The sequence below is a fragment of the Leuresthes tenuis genome, unplaced genomic scaffold (genome assembly GCF_036924035.1).
Source record: "Leuresthes tenuis unplaced genomic scaffold, fLeuTen1.0.hap1 SCAF_1, whole genome shotgun sequence".
NCBI classification, from domain to species: domain Eukaryota; kingdom Metazoa; phylum Chordata; class Actinopteri; order Atheriniformes; family Atherinopsidae; genus Leuresthes; species Leuresthes tenuis.
Window position 1 is genome coordinate 42285033 of NW_027325355.1, and position 16987 is coordinate 42302019.

A 16987-nucleotide genomic window follows, 5' to 3' on the forward strand; every position below is an offset into this window, starting at 1 on the left:
TAAACTGCTTAATACACAGACTGTTTTTCGCTTTCCAGTTCATGAGAATAGTTTATTTTGCGATACATAACACTGCGAGGACCATGCAAACAAGCAGAGAAAAAACAAACACACAAACAAACAAAAACAAGCACAAGTAGTGGCAATCGCATACATCACAACTGTGCATATAGATGACCTGAGGCGACATGGTAATACATCAACTGCTACTGGACTAATGAATGTGTATTGTGTGTGTGTGTGTGAGAACATGCAACACCCATGGCACAGGACCTACATGATAACCGTTCTTACTTATGAGTGTATAAGTGTACACGGCCACAATCCACAGCCCCCCCAAGCAATCAGAAACAGGCAGAGAGGCCCACAAGACCCAGGCCACCAGCAGCCCCCACGGAGCACAGAACCCAGGATGCCCACCACAGGGACAACCACGCATCCACCCAGAAGACAGCAGTGGAAGCCCCCGGACAGAGCCCCCATAAGCATAGGGCAGAGGCGCCCGGGAGCCAGGGGCAACAGCCCACCGACCCCACCAGGCCCCAGCCGCCCAGACATGGGCCGTGCACCGGACCCGGCCCCAGGAGCCCGAGCGCCCCAAAACCCCCCGGCAGAGGCCCCACCCAATACCCGGGAGGGCCAAGCGCCCCAGACAGCCACGCAGTGGGTCAGCGCCTGCCCCAGTGCCCCTGGCCAAGAGCCCTGGCAGTCAAGACGTGCCCACAGGTGGGTGAAGTCGCGAGGAGTGGGGAGAGGCAACGCCGCCCCCCCATTGGGAGAAGCACAGGCAGGCCAGGCGACAGCAAGTCCCAGACCCAGGCCCAATCATCACCACACACACTTTCACGTCCCATACATCCACACATCCACACGTCATCCCTCCCTTGACTCCGCTGGGGTCTAGCACAGTGGGCACACCATGGGGCCAGCAGCCCCCCAGCCACCACAGACCCTGAACCAGCAGAATAATTAATTCCTCCTGGCCACTCCTTCCCGAGCAGCAACCAGGAAGCAGGGGTGTGAGAAGACCCCTCCCCTCACCCTTCTGGCTCTTCAATATTTTCTAATAGTGAGCGATTAAAATTGAGGGGCAGCCAACCTTGTAGAACTGGGAGCGCGGCCCTCTGGGCAGCCTACATACCCAAAGAGCCCCGTCCACCAGATGCCACTCAGTGCAACCACCCCCCAAGACCTAATGTGTGTGTGTGTGTGTGTTTGATAAGTAGTGATGTCTAAGGTGTAATTAAAACAGGGGCGGGGAACTGCAGAGTGCAGCCAAGGGGACCACCTACGTGGCCCCATCCAATACACCCCACAGAACACACACGCCCCCAAAACTCTTCATGTGTGAGTGTGTGCTGTGTACAGGAGCCAAAAGGGAGAGGGGTATGGGGATATACACTGGGAGAGCTAGTCTCCCCCAGAGAGGGCAGCCAGGGACTGGCTGCAATAGGCACCCGCTACCTCGGACCCAACACATCAAGACATCAAGAGGGCCTGATGTCCACCAGGCTCGGGGCTTGCAGCGACCATATTCCGGGAGCTACTGTACCCCCAGAAAGTACCCACCCCGTCCAACCCCACTCAACCCAACCCCATCCCAGCCCGGAGGACCTCTACAAAAAAACAAACAAACAACAACAAACAAACCACCCGGTCACACCAGACGCAGCAGCCCAGGCCTGAGACCCACCATCACCCAGGCCCCCCCCTCAACAGGGGAAAAGCACCCCCCCCACCGCACGCCCCAACACCCTAAAGAAAACAACCACCTGCGGACACCCTGGAGGTCCCAGAGCAACAAGCCTGGCACCAGGACCTGCACCAACCCACCCATACTGTGGCATGTCCAGGGCAACCCAGCCACCAGGGCCCAGGCCCAGCACCACCACCCACGCCAGAGCGGCCCAGCCACCCGGTACAGAGCCAGCAGCCACCACCCCAAGGCCCCTAAGGGACCCCGCCCCACACAGCAAGACAGCCCCACCCGCAAGCCCCCAAAACTGCCCTCCAAGCCCGACACACAGTCCCCCCCAGCAATGACCAACCCGGTCCCCACGACCCGAGAGACCACCAGATGCCCAAAGCCACACAGCCCCCCCCCCAGCACACACCCAACCGCCCAGAGCGACGGGACAGCAACCCACCACCACCACTATGTGATAAAGCTAATCAGCGGGGACCAGAGAGAATGAAATTCAGCCAATTGATGTTTTGAGGAGGCAGACATTGTTTCCATGCTAATATGATCTAAAATAACATTTCTAAACTGCTTAATACACAGACTGTTTTTCGCTTTCCAGTTCATGAGAATAGTTTTCTTTGCGATACATAACACTGCGAGGACCATGCAAACAAGCAGAGAAAAAACAAACACACAAACAAACAAAAACAAGCACAAGTAGTGGCAATCGCATACATCACAACTGTGCATATAGATGACCTGAGGCGACATGGTAATACATCAACTGCTACTGGACTAATGAATGTGTATTGTGTGTGTGTGTGTGAGAACATGCAACACCCATGGCACAGGACCTACATGATAACCGTTCTTACTTATGAGTGTATAAGTGTACACGGCCACAATCCACAGCCCCCCCAAGCAATCAGAAACAGGCAGAGAGGCCCACAAGACCCAGGCCACCAGCAGCCCCCACGGAGCACAGAACCCAGGATGCCCACCGCAGGGACAACCATGCATCCACCCAGAAGACAGCAGTGGAAGCCCCCGGACAGAGCCCCCATAAGCATAGGGCAGAGGCGCCCGGGAGCCAGGGGCAACAGCCCACCGACCCCACCAGGCCCCAGCCGCCCAGACATGGGCCGTGCACCGGACCCGGCCCCAGGAGCCCGAGCGCCCCAAAACCCCCCGGCAGAGGCCCCACCCAATACCCGGGAGGGCCAAGCGCCCCAGACAGCCACGCAGTGGGTCAGCGCCTGTCCCAGTGCCCCTGGCCAAGAGCCCTGGCAGTCAAGACGTGCATACAGGTGGGTGAAGTCGCGAGGAGTGGGGAGAGGCAACGCCGCCCCCCCATTGGGAGAAGCACAGGCAGGCCAGGCGACAGCAAGTCCCAGACCCAGGCCCAATCATCACCACACACACTTTCACGTCCCATACATCCACACGTCATCCCTCCCTTGACTCCGCTGGGGTCTAGCACAGTGGGCACACCATGGGGCCAGCAGCCCCCCAGCCACCACAGACCCTGAACCAGCAGAATAATTAATTCCTCCTGGCCACTCCTTCCCGAGCAGCAACCAGGAAGCAGGGGTGTGAGAAGACCCCTCCCCTCACCCTTCTGGCTCTTCAATATTTTCTAATAGTGAGCGATTAAAATTGAGGGGCAGCCAACCTTGTAGAACTGGGAGCGCGGCCCTCTGGGCAGCCTACATACCCAAAGAGCCCCGTCCACCAGATGCCACTCAGTGCAACCACCCCCCAAGACCTAATGTGTGTGTGTGTGTGTGTTTGATAAGTAGTGATGTCTAAGGTGTAATTAAAACAGGGGTGGGGAACTGCAGAGTGCAGCCAAGGGGACCGCCTACGTGGCCCCATCCACTACACCCCACAGAACACACACGCCCCCAAAACCCTTCATGTGTGAGTGTGTGCTGTGTACAGGAGCCAAAAGGGAGAGGGGTATGGGGATATACACCGGGAGAGCTAGTCTCCCCCAGAGAGGGCAGCCAGGGACTGGCTGCAATAGGCACCCCGCTACCTCGGACCCAACACATCAGGACATCAAGAGGGCCTGATGTCCACCAGGCTCGGGCCTTGCAGCGACCATATTCCGGGAGCTACTGTACCCCCAGAAAGTACCCACCCCGTCCAACCCCACTCAACCAACCCCATCCCACCCCGGAGGACCTCTACAAAAAAACAAACAAACAACAACAAACAAACCACCCGGTCACACCAGACGCAGCAGCCCGGGCCTGAGATCCACCATCACCCAGGCCCCAACACCCTAAAGAAAACAACCACCTGCGGACACCCTGGAGGTCCCAGAGCAACAAGCCTGGCACCAGGACCTGCACTAACCCACCCATACTGTGGCATGTCCAGGGCAACCCAGCCCCCCCGGGCGCAAGGCAGCGCCCAGCCACCAGGGCCCAGGCCCAGCACTACCACCCACGCCAGAGCGGCCCGGCCACCCGGTACAGAGCCAGCAGCCACCACCCCAAGGCCCCTAAGGGACCCCGCCCCACACAGCAAGACAGCCCCACCCGCAAGCCCCCAAAACTGCCCTCCAAGCCCGACACACAGTCCCCCCCAGCAATGACCAACCCGGTCCCCACGACCCGAGAGACCACCAGACGCCCGAAGCCACACAGTTAATCAGCGGGGACCAGAGAGAATGAAATTCAGCCAGTTGATGTTTTAAGGAGGCAGACATTGTTTCCATGCTAATATAATCTAAAAGAACATTTCTAAACAGGTTAATACACAGATTATTCTTCACTTTCCAGTTCATGAGAATAGTTTTCTTTGCGATACATAACACTGTGAGGACCATGTGTGCTGAGTTAATTTCCATGTTGATGTTGTCTAAGTCACCCAGCATGCAGGAATGCTACACTTTAGCCATGTTGATAGGTCCGTACACACTTCAAACCAGAACTTCTGGACAGGCGCACAAAACCACAAAGCGTGTGCATAATCATCAGGTGTGTTATCTGTGCAATGTGAGCAGATGTTAGAGTGTGTTAGACCCATCCTGAACATCCTTTGTCCTGTATAGTGTGTTCTATGAAGAATTTTGTATTGTATGAGCTGTAAATTAGGATTTCGAGTCATTCTAAAGGTGTTCAAACATATTTGTGGCCAGAAGCTGTGTGGTTCATCTATTGGGCTAGATTTAAACCATTTTGATATATACTGTAACCTATTGGCTAAGGAATAGCGCTGAAAATGAGGTAAATCTAATCAACCACTTTCCTTGGTTTTCTGTAGCGTTTTTAAACTAATACGTGGTGGTTTGTTTTTCCACAGAAATTTGGAGATGCATTAATCTAGTGACTTAAACCAAGTAGCAGATGGTTTTATGGGGATCATTGAGAACAAATAGTTAACTTTTGGTAGTATCATCATTTTAATGGTTGTAACTCTCCCCATAAGTGATATAGGTAAGGACTTCCAACGAGAGAGATCGTCCTCTACTGTCTTTAATAATTGCACATAATTTAGCTTTGTTAGCTCTGAGAGCCTGGAGGAAATGTTTATGCCTAAATATCTAATATTTCCTGACTGTAAAGTGATCGCAGGTATATTCTGGACCCTACAGTTAATGGGCAGAACTGTGGTCTTAGACCAATTGATAGAGTAGTCAGAAAGTGCTGAGAATTTATTTATGAGTGTGATCGTGTGAGTGAGAGACGTCTGTGAGTTGTGGAGGAAAAGTAATACATCATCAGCATAAAGACTTATTTTATGCTCAATATTTTGGGGTTGGATGCCTTTAATATTTCTATCTTGTCTGATAGCAGCTGCAAAAGGTTCGATGAAAATAGCAAAAAGTGATGGAGAAAGTGGGCAACCCTGTCTTGTACCTCTCTGCAGACTGAAGCTTGGAGAAGTTTGATCATTTGTCCTGACACTTGCATTTGGGGAGCTTTATAATATCCTTATCCAGTTGATGAAGTGTGACCCAAACCCGAATTTTTTTAATGCTGCGAATAAAAATTTCCAGTTCACTCGATCAAATGCTTTTTCTGCATCTAGAGAGACTATTGTGGTTTCCAGGTTGTCGATGGTAGAATAGTCTATGAGATTAATTAGCCTGCGAGTGTTAGTGGATGATCGTCTACCCTTTATGAAACCTGTCTGGTCAGGATGTATTATAAGTGGAGTTATTTTTTCTATTCTTTTGGCGAGGACTTTACAAATTATTTTGAGGTCTGCATTTATTAGAGATATTGGGCGGTAGCTGGATGGAAGTATGGGGTCTTTTCCTGGTTTCTGTAGCAGGATAATGTTAGCAGAGTTCATGTGTGGGGATAATCTGCCATTCTGCTTAACTTGTAATACCATTTTGTGAAATGCAGTGCCAAAACAGTCCACAATTCTTTGTAGAACTCTGCTGGAAAACCATCTGGTGGCCACCCGGGGCTTTGTTACTAGGCATATGTTGAAGGGCTTCATGGAGTTCTCCTATTGAGAGAGGTGAATCCAGAGCCATTGCCTGTTCGGTTTGTAATTTTGGAAGGTTGATATTACTAAGAAACTGATCTATGTTACTGTCTGATGGATCATTTTGTGATGAATATAAGGTTTTATAGAAGTCCCTAAAAGCATTGTTGATTTCATGGGTGACATTTCTTTTTCAGTCTTTAACAGAAGTGATTGTTGTTTTCTCTTTATTTCTCTTTAGAAAATGGATTTTGGTGTCTGAAATATCCCTCATCAAGGAACTGCTAACTATGAATTCCTTCACTTAAACCAAGTTAAAACTGCTTTGTCCTTCATATTTATCCACGTCTACGCTGGTTTCAATGATAAACTTCTTTATATTACCTTATATGAGAAAGAACCACACTTGTTCTTCTAGAATCCGAAATTCGCTTTCTTTCAAGGAGATAGTGAAGATTTCAGATATTGCCATAAAATGAATTGCTTCACTCAAACCAAGTTAAAACTGCTTTGTCCTTCATATTTGTCAATGTTTAAGATGGTTTCAAACATAAATTTCTTTTTATAATCTTGTATGAGAAAATACACTCTTGTATGAGCAATACACTCCTTATGAGGAGTAATGCACGTTTCAGGATTTTGCTGTAAAATGAAATCCTTCACTTCAACCAAGTTAAAACTGCTTTGTCCTTCTTATTTATCCATGTCTAAGCTGGTTTCGAGTATAAACTTCTTTATATTACCTTATATGAGAAAGAACCACACTTGTTCTTCTAGAATCCGAAATTCGCTTTCTTTCAAGGAGATAGTGAAGATTTCAGATATTGCCATAAAATGAATTGCTTCACTCAAACCAAGTTAAAACTGCTTTGTCCTTCATATTTGTCAATGTTTAAGATGGTTTCAAACATAAATTTCTTTTTATAATCTTGTATGAGAAAAAAACAAAACATGTTTGAGCAATACACTCCTTATGAGGAGTAATGCACGTTTCAGGATTTTGCTGTAAAATGAAATCCTTCACTTCAACCAAGTTAAAACTGCTTTGTCCTTCTTATTTATCCATGTCTAAGCTGGTTTCGAGTATAAACTTCTTTATATTACCTTATATGAGAAAGAACCACACTTGTTCTTCTAGAATCCGAAATTCGCTTTCTTTCAAGGAGATAGTGAAGATTTCAGATATTGCCATAAAATGAATTGCTTCACTCAAACCAAGTTAAAACTGCTTTGTCCTTCATATTTGTCCATGTTTAAGCTGGTTTCAAACATAAACTTCTTTGTATAACCTTGTATGAGAAAGAACCACACTTATGGTTGAGCAATACGCTCTTTATGAGGAGTAATGCACGTTTCAGGATTTTGCTGTAAAATGAAATCCTTCACTTCAACCAAGTTAAAACTGCTTTGTCCTTCTTATTTATCCATGTCTAAGCTGGTTTCGAGTATAAACTTCTTTATATTACCTTATATGAGAAAGAACCACACTTGTTCTTCTAGAATCCGAAATTCGCTTTCTTTCAAGGAGATAGTGAAGATTTCAGATATTGCCATAAAATGAATTGCTTCACTCAAACCAAGTTAAAACTGCTTTGTCCTTCATATTTGTCAATGTTTAAGATGGTTTCAAACATAAATTTCTTTTTATAATCTTGTATGAGAAAATACACTCTTGTATGAGCAATACACTCCTTATGAGGAGTAATGCACGTTTCAGGATTTTGCTGTAAAATGAAATCCTTCACTTCAACCAAGTTAAAACTGCTTTGTCCTTCTTATTTATCCATGTCTAAGCTGGTTTCGAGTATAAACTTCTTTATATTACCTTATATGAGAAAGAACCACACTTGTTCTTCTAGAATCCGAAATTCGCTTTCTTTCAAGGAGATAGTGAAGATTTCAGATATTGCCATAAAATGAATTGCTTCACTCAAACCAAGTTAAAACTGCTTTGTCCTTCATATTTGTCAATGTTTAAGATGGTTTCAAACATAAATTTCTTTTTATAATCTTGTATGAGAAAAAAACATGTTTGAGCAATACACTCCTTATGAGGAGTAATGCACGTTTCAGGATTTTGCTGTAAAATGAAATCCTTTACTTCAACCAAGTTAAAACTGCTTTGTCCTTCTTATTTATCCATGTCTAAGCTGGTTTCGAGTATAAACTTCTTTATATTACCTTATATGAGAAAGAACCACACTTGTTCTTCTAGAATCCGAAATTCGCTTTCTTTCAAGGAGATAGTGAAGATTTCAGATATTGCCATAAAATGAATTGCTTCACTCAAACCAAGTTAAAACTGCTTTGTCCTTCATATTTGTCAATGTTTAAGATGGTTTCAAACATAAATTTCTTTTTATAATCTTGTATGAGAAAAAAACACGTTTGAGCAATACACTCCTTATGAGGAGTAATGCACGTTTCAGGATTTTGCTGTAAAATGAAATCCTTCACTTCAACCAAGTTAAAACTGCTTTGTCCTTCTTATTTATCCATGTCTAAGCTGGTTTCGAGTATAAACTTCTTTATATTACCTTATATGAGAAAGAACCACACTTGTTCTTCTAGAATCCGAAATTCGCTTTCTTTCAAGGAGATAGTGAAGATTTCAGATATTGCCATAAAATTAATTGCTTCACTCAAACCAAGTTAAAACTGCTTTGTCCTTCATATTTGTCCATGTTTAAGCTGGTTTCAAACATAAACTTCTTTGTATAACCTTGTATGAGAAAGAACCACACTTATGGTTGAGCAATACGCTCTTTATGAGGATTTAGCTGTAAAATGAATTCCTTCACTTTTTTCCCTTGTTCTGTTCAGCATTATGGCAGCAGAATTGTGAATACCTTTTATGCCAAACTGATTTGCTTTGCCAAGGGAAGTTTTATAAATGTAAAGCTCCCCTTGATGCCCATTTATTTATTTATTGTTATATATAACATGTAATGGAACTGAACCGGACCGGGGGAAAAGGAAAGAAGAGGAAACAGAACAAAAAAAGAAACAAAAACCAGACAACCAGCTGCTACACCTGTAAAAAAACAAAACAGACAATAATCCATGGTCTCTGTTGCGAATCCAGCCTTTGCGCCACCAGGAGCACCTGAAAGCAGACAAGCAGAGAACAAACAACAACAAGCACAAGTAGTGGCAATCGCATACAACACAACTGTGGATATAGATGACCTGAGGCGACATGGTAATACATCAACTGCTACTGGACTAATGAATGTGTGTTGTGTGTGTGTGTGTGGGGGGAACATGCAACACCCATGGCACAGGACCTACATGATAACCGTGCTTAGTTATGAGTGCCACAATCCACAGCCCCCCCCAAGCAATCAGAAGCAGGCAGAGAGGCCCACAAGACCCAGGCCACCAGCAGCCCCCACGGAGCACAGAACCCAGGATGCCCACCGCAGGGACAACCACGCATCCACCCAGTAGACAGCAGTGGAAGCCCCCGGACAGAGCCCCCATAAGCATAGGGCAGAGGCCCCCCGGGAGCCAGGGACAACAGCCCACCGACCCCACCAGGCCACGGACCCGGGCCCCAGGAACCCAAAACGCCCCAAAACCCCCCGGCAGAGGCCCCACCCAATACCCGGGAGGGCCAAGCACCACAGACAGCCACGCAGTGGGTCAAGCGCCTGCCCCAGCTTCCCTGGCCAAGTTACTGGGAGTCACGACGTGCCCACAGGTGGGTGAAGTTGCGAGCAGTGGGGAGAGGCAACGCCGCCCCCCTATTGGGAGAAGCACAGGCAGACTAGGCGACGGCAAGTCCCAGACCCAGGCCCAATCATCACCACACACACTTTGACGTCCCATACATCCACACATCCACACGTCCTCCCTCCCTTGACTCCGCTGGGGTGTAGCGCAGCGGGCACACAGCGTGCTGTGTACAGGAGCCAAAAGGGAGAGGGGTATGGGGATATACACTGGGAGAGTTATATTAGCATGGAAACAATGTCTGCCTCCTCAAAACATCAATTGGCTGAATTTCATTCTCTCTGGTCCCCGCTGATTAGCTTTATCACATAGTGGTGGTGGTGGGTTGCTGTCCCATCGCTCTGGGCGGTTGGGTGTGTGCTGGGGGGGGGGGCTGTGTGGCTTTGGGCGTCTGGTGGTCTCTCGGGTCGTGGGGACCGGGTTGGTCATTGCTGGGGGGGACTGTGTGTCGGGCTTGGAGGGCAGTTTTGGGGGCTTGCGGGTGGGGCTGTCTTGCTGTGTGGGGCGGGGTCCCTTAGGGGCCTTGGGGTGGTGGCTGCTGGCTCTGTACCGGGTGGCTGGGCCGCTCTGGCGTGGGTGGTGGTGCTGGGCCTGGGCCCTGGTGGCTGGGCGCTGCCTTGCGCCCGGGGGGGCTGGGTTGCCCTGGACATGCCACAGTATGGGTGGGTTGGTGCAGGTCCTGGTGCCAGGCTTGTTGCTCTGGGACCTCCAGGGTGTCCGCAGGTGGTTGTTTTCTTTAGGGTGTTGGGGCGTGCGGTGGGGGGGGTGCTTTTCCCCTGTTGAGGGGGGGGCCTGGGTGATGGTGGGTCTCAGGCCCGGGCTGCTGCGTCTGGTGTGACCGGGTGGTTTGTTTGTTTTTTTGTAGAGGTCCTCCGGGGTGGGATGGGGTTGGGTTGAGTGGGGTTGGGCGGGGTGGGTACCTTCTGGGGGTACAGTAGCTCCCGGAATATGGTCGCTGCAAGCCCCGAGCCTGGTGGACATCAGGCCCTCCTGCCCTGTGCTGGGTCCCAGGTAGCGGGGGTGCCTATTGCAGCCAGTCCCTGGCTGCCCTCTCTGGGGGAGACTAGCTCTCCCGGTGTATATCCCCATACCCCTCTCCCTTTTGGCTCCTGTACACAGCACACACTCACACATGAAGGGTTTTGGGGGGCGTGTGTGTTCTGTGGGGTGTAGTGGATGGGGCCACGTAGGTGGTCCCCTTGGCTGCACTCTGCAGTTCCCCGCCCCTGTTTTAATTACACCTTAGACATCACTACTTATCAAACACACACACACACACATTAGGTCTTGGGGGGTGGTTGCACTGAGTGGCATCTGGTGGACGGGGCTCTTTGGGTATGTAGGCTGCCCAGAGGGCTGCGCTCCCAGTTCTACAAGGTTGGCTGCCCCTCAATTTTAATCGCTCACTATTAGAAAATATTGAAGAGCCAGAAGTGTGAGGGGAGGGGTCTTCTCACACCCCTGCTTCCTGGTTGCTGCTCGGGAAGGAGTGGCCAGGAGGAATTAATTATTCTGCTGGTTCAGGGTCTGTGGTGGCTGGGGGGCTGCTGGCCCCATGGTGTGCCCACTGTGCTAGACCCCAGCAGAGTCAAGGGAGGGATGACGTGTGGATGTGTGGATGTATGGGACGTGAAAGTGTGTGTGGTGATGATTGGGCCTGGGTCTGGGACTTGCTGTCGCCTGGCCTGCCTGTGCTTCTCCCAATGGGGGGGCGGCGTTGCCTCTCCCCACTCCTCGCGACTTCACCCACCTGTGGGCACGTCTTGACTGCCAGGGCTCTTGGCCAGGGGCACTGGGGCAGGCGCTGACCCACTGCGTGGCTGTCTGGGGCGCTTGGCCCTCCCGGGTATTGGGTGGGGCCTCTGCCGGGGGGTTTTGGGGCGCTCGGGCTCCTGGGGCCGGGTCCGGTGCACGGCCCATGTCTGGGCGGCTGGGGCCTGGTGCGGTCGGTGGGCTGTTGCCCTTGGCTCCCGGGCGCCTCTGCCCTATGCTTATGGGGGCTCAGTCCGGGGGCTTCCACTGCTGTCTTCTGGGTGGATGCGTGGTTGTCCCTGCGGTGGGCATCCTGGGTTCTGTGCTCCGTGGGGGCTGCTGGTGGCCTGGGTCTTATGGGCCTCTCTGCCTGTTTCTGATTGCTTGGGGGGGCTGTGGATTGTGGCCGTGTACACTTATACACTCATAACTAAGCACGGTTATCATGTAGGTCCTGTGCCATGGGTGTTGCATGTTCTCACACACACACACACACACAATACACATTCATTAGTCCAGTAGCAGTTAATGTATTACCATGTCGCCTCAGGTCATCTATATGCACAGTTGTGTTGTATGCGATTGCCACTACTTGTGCTTGTTTTTGTTTGTTTGTGTGTTTGTTTTTTCTCTGCTTGTTTGCATGGTCCTCGCAGTGTTATGTATCGCAAAGAAAACTATTCTCATGAACTGGAAAGCGAAAAACAGTCTGTGTATTAAGCAGTTTAGAAATGTTATTTTAGATTATATTAGCATGGAAACAATGTCTGCCTCCTCAAAACATCAATTGGCTGAATTTCATTCTCTCTGGTCCCCGCTGATTAGCTTTATCACATAGTGGTGGTGGTGGGTTGCTGTCCCGTCGCTCTGGGCGGTTGGGTGTGTGCTGGGGGGGGGCTGTGTGGCTTTGGGCGTCTGGTGGTCTCTCGGGTCGTGGGGACCGGGTTGGTCATTGCTGGGGGGGACTGTGTGTCGGGCTTGGAGGGCAGTTTTGGGGGCTTGCGGGTGGGGCTGTCTTGCTGTGTGGGGCGGGGTCCCTTAGGGGCCTTGGGGTGGTGGCTGCTGGCTCTGTACCGGGTGGCTGGGCCGCTCTGGCGTGGGTGGTGGTGCTGGGCCTGGGCCCTGGTGGCTGGGCGCTGCCTTGCGCCCGGGGGGGCTGGGTTGCCCTGGACATGCCACAGTATGGGTGGGTTGGTGCAGGTCCTGGTGCCAGGCTTGTTGCTCTGGGACCTCCAGGGTGTCCGCAGGTGGTTGTTTTCTTTAGGGTGTTGGGGCGTGCGGTGGGGGGGGTGCTTTTCCCCTGTTGAGGGGGGTGCCTGGGTGATGGTGGGTCTCAGGCCCGGGCTGCTGCGTCTGGTGTGACCGGGTGGTTTGTTTGTTTTTTTGTAGAGGTCCTCCGGGGTGGGATGGGGTTGGGCGGGGTGGGTACCTTCTGGGGGTACAGTAGCTCCCGGAATATGGTCGCTGCAAGCCCCGAGCCTGGTGGACATCAGGCCCTCCTGCCCTGTGCTGGGTCCCAGGTAGCGGGGGTGCCTATTGCAGCCAGTCCCTGGCTGCCTTCATACCCTCTCCCTTTTGGCTCCTGTACACAGCACACACTCACACATGAAGGGTTTTGGGGGGCGTGTGTGTTCTGTGGGGTGTAGTGGATGGGGCCACGTAGGTGGTCCCTTTGGCTGCACTCTGCAGTTCCCCGCCCCTGTTTTAATTACACCTTAGACATCACTACTTATCAAACACACACACACACATTAGGTCTTGGGGGGTGGTTGCACTGAGTGGCATCTGGTGGACGGGGCTCTTTGGGTATGTAGGCTGCCCAGAGGGCTGCGCTCCCAGTTCTACAAGGTTGGCTGCCCCTCAATTTTAATCGCTCACTATTAGAAAATATTGAAGAGCCAGAAGTGTGAGGGGAGGGGTCTTCTCACACCCCTGCTTCCTGGTTGCTGCTCGGGAAGGAGTGGCCAGGAGGAATTAATTATTCTGCTGGTTCAGGGTCTGTGGTGGCTGGGGGGCTGCTGGCCCCATGGTGTGCCCACTGTGCTAGACCCCAGCGGAGTCAAGGGAGGGATGACGTGTGGATGTATGGGACGTGAAAGTGTGTGTGGTGATGATTGGGCCTGGGTCTGGGACTTGCTGTCGCCTGGCCTGCCTGTGCTTCTCCCAATGGGGGGGCGGCGTTGCCTCTCCCCACTCCTCGCGACTTCACCCACCTGTGGGCACGTCTTGACTGCCAGGGCTCTTGGCCAGGGGCACTGAGGCAGGCGCTGACCCACTGCATGGCTGTCTGGGGCGCTTGGCCCTCCCGGGTATTGGGTGGGGCCTCTGCCGGGGGGTTTTGGGGCGCTCGGGCTCCTGGGGCCGGGTCCGGTGCACGGCCCATGTCTGGGCGGCTGGGGCCTGGTGGGGTCGGTGGGCTGTTGCCCCTGGCTCCCGGGCGCCTCTGCCCTATGCTTATGGGGGCTCTGTCCGGGGGCTTCCACTGCTGTCTTCTGGGTGGATGCGTGGTTGTCCCTGCGGTGGGTATCCTGGGTTCTGTGCTCCGTGGGGGCTGCTGGTGGCCTGGGTCTTGTGGGCCTCTCTGCCTGTTTCTGATTGCTTGGGGGGGCTGTGGATTGTGGCCGTGTACACTTATACACTCATAAGTAAGAACGGTTATCATGTAGGTCCTGTGCCATGGGTGTTGCATGTTCTCACACACACACACACAATACACATTCATTAGTCCAGTAGCAGTTGATGTATTACCATGTCGCCTCAGGTCATCTATATGCACAGTTGTGTTGTATGCGATTGCCACTACTTGTGCTTGTTTTTGTTTGTTTGTGTGTTTGTTTTTTCTCTGCTTGTTTGCATGGTCCTCGCAGTGTTATGTATCGCAAAGAAAACTATTCTCATGACCTGGAAAGCGAAAAACAGTCTGTGTATTAAGCAGTTTAGAAATGTTATTTTAGATTATATTAGCATGGAAACAATGTCTGCCTCCTCAAAACATCAATTGGCTGAATTTCATTCTCTCTGGTCCCCGCTGATTAGCTTTATCACATAGTGGTGGTGGTGGGTTGCTGTCCCGTCGCTCTGGGCGGTTGGGTGTGTGCTGGGGGGGGCTGTGTGGCTTTGGGCGTCTGGTGGTCTCTCGGGTCGTGGGGACCGGGTTGGTCATTGCTGGGGGGGACTGTGTGTCGGGCTTGGAGGGCAGTTTTGGGGGCTTGCGGGTGGGGATGTCTTGCTGTGTGGGGCGGGGTCCCTTAGGGGCCTTGGGGTGGTGGCTGCTGGCTCTGTACCGGGTGGCTGGGCCGCTCTGGCGTGGGTGGTGGTGCTGGGCCTGGGCCCTGGTGGCTGGGCGCTGCCTTGCGCCCGGGGGGGCTGGGTTGCCCTGGACATGCCACAGTATGGGTGGGTTGGTGCAGGTCCTGGTGCCAGGCTTGTTGCTCTGGGACCTCCAGGGTATCCGCAGGTGGTTGTTTTCTTTAGGGTGGGGGGGGTGCTTTTCCTCTGTTGAGGGGGGGGCCTGGGTGATGGTGGGTCTCAGGCCCGGGCTGCTGCGTCTGGTGTGACCGGGTGGTTTGTTTGTTTTTTTGTAGAGGTCCTCCGGGGTGGGATGGGGTTGGGTTGAGTGGGGTTGGGCGGGGTGGGTACCTTCTGGGGGTACAGTAGCTCCCGGAATATGGTCGCTGCAAGCCCCGAGCCTGGTGGACATCAGGCCCTCCTGCCCTGTGCTGGGTCCCAGGTAGCGGGGGTGCCTATTGCTGCCAGTCCCTGGCTGCCCTCTCCGGGGGAGAGTAGCTCTCCCGGTGTATATCCCCATACCCTCTCCCTTTTGGCTCCTGTACACAGCACACACTCACCCATGAAAGGTTTTGGGGGGCGTGTGTGTTCTGTGGGGTGTAGTGGATGGGGCCACGTAGGTGGTCCCCTTGGCTGCACTCTGCAGTTCCCCGCCCCTGTTTTAATTACACCTTAGACATCACTACTTATCAAACACACACACACACATTAGGTCTTGGGGGGTGGTTGCACTGAGTGGCATCTGGTGGACGGGGCTCTTTGGGTATGTAGGCTGCCCAGAGGGCCGCGCTCCCAGTTCTACAAGGTTGGCTGCCCCTCAATTTTAATCGCTCACTATTAGAAAATATTGAAGAGCCAGAAGGGTGAGGGGAGGGGTCTTCTCACACCCCTGCTTCCTGGTTGCTGCTCGGGAAGGAGTGGCCAGCAGGAATTAATTATTCTGCTGGTTCAGGGTCTGTGGTGGCTGGGGGGCTGCTGGCCCCATGGTGTGCCCACTGTGCTAGACCCCAGCGGAGTCAAGGGAGGGATGATGTGTGGATGTATGGGACGTGAAAGTGTGTGTGGTGATGATTGGGCCTGGGTCTGGGTCTTGCTGTCGCCTGGCCTGCCTGTGCTTCTCCCATTGGGGGGGCGGCGTTGCCTCTCCCCACTCCTCGCGACTTCACCCACCTGTGGGCACGTCTTGACTGCCAGGGCTCTTGGCCAGGGGCACTGAGGCAGGCGCTGACCCACTGCATGGCTGTCTGGGGCGCTTGGCCCTCCCGGGTATTGGGTGGGGCCTCTGCCGGGGGGTTTTGGGGCGCTCGGGCTCCTGGGGCCGGGTCCGGTGCACGGCCCATGTCTGGGCTGCTGGGGCCTGGTGGGGTCGGTGGGCTGTTGCCCCTGGCTCCCGGGCGCCTCTGCCCTATGCTTATGGGGGCTCTGTCCGGGGGCTTCCACTGCTGTCTTCTGGGTGGATGCGTGGTTGTCCCTGCGGTGGGTATCCTGGGTTCTGTGCTCCGTGGGGGCTGCTGGTGGCCTGGGTCTTGTGGGCCTCTCTGCCTGTTTCTGATTGCTTGGGGGGGCTGTGGATTGTGGCCGTGTACACTTATACACTCATAAGTAAGAACGGTTATCATGTAGGTCCTGTGCCATGGGTGTTGCATGTTCTCACACACACACACACAATACACATTCATTAGTCCAGTAGCAGTTGATGTATTACCATGTCGCCTCAGGTCATCTATATGCACAGTTGTGTTGTATGCGATTGCCACTACTTGTGCTTGTTTTTGTTTGTTTGTGTGTTTGTTTTTTCTCTGCTTGTTTGCATGGTCCTCGCAGTGTTATGTATCGCAAAGAAAACTATTCTCATGACCTGGAAAGCGAAAAACAGTCTGTGTATTAAGCAGTTTAGAAATGTTATTTTAGATTATATTAGCATGGAAACAATGTCTGCCTCCTCAAAACATCAATTGGCTGAATTTCATTCTCTCTGGTCCCCGCTGATTAGCTTTATCACATAGTGGTGGTGGTGGGTTGCTGTCCCGTCGCTCTGGGCGGTTGGGTGTGTGCTGGGGGGGGCTGTGTGGCTTTGGG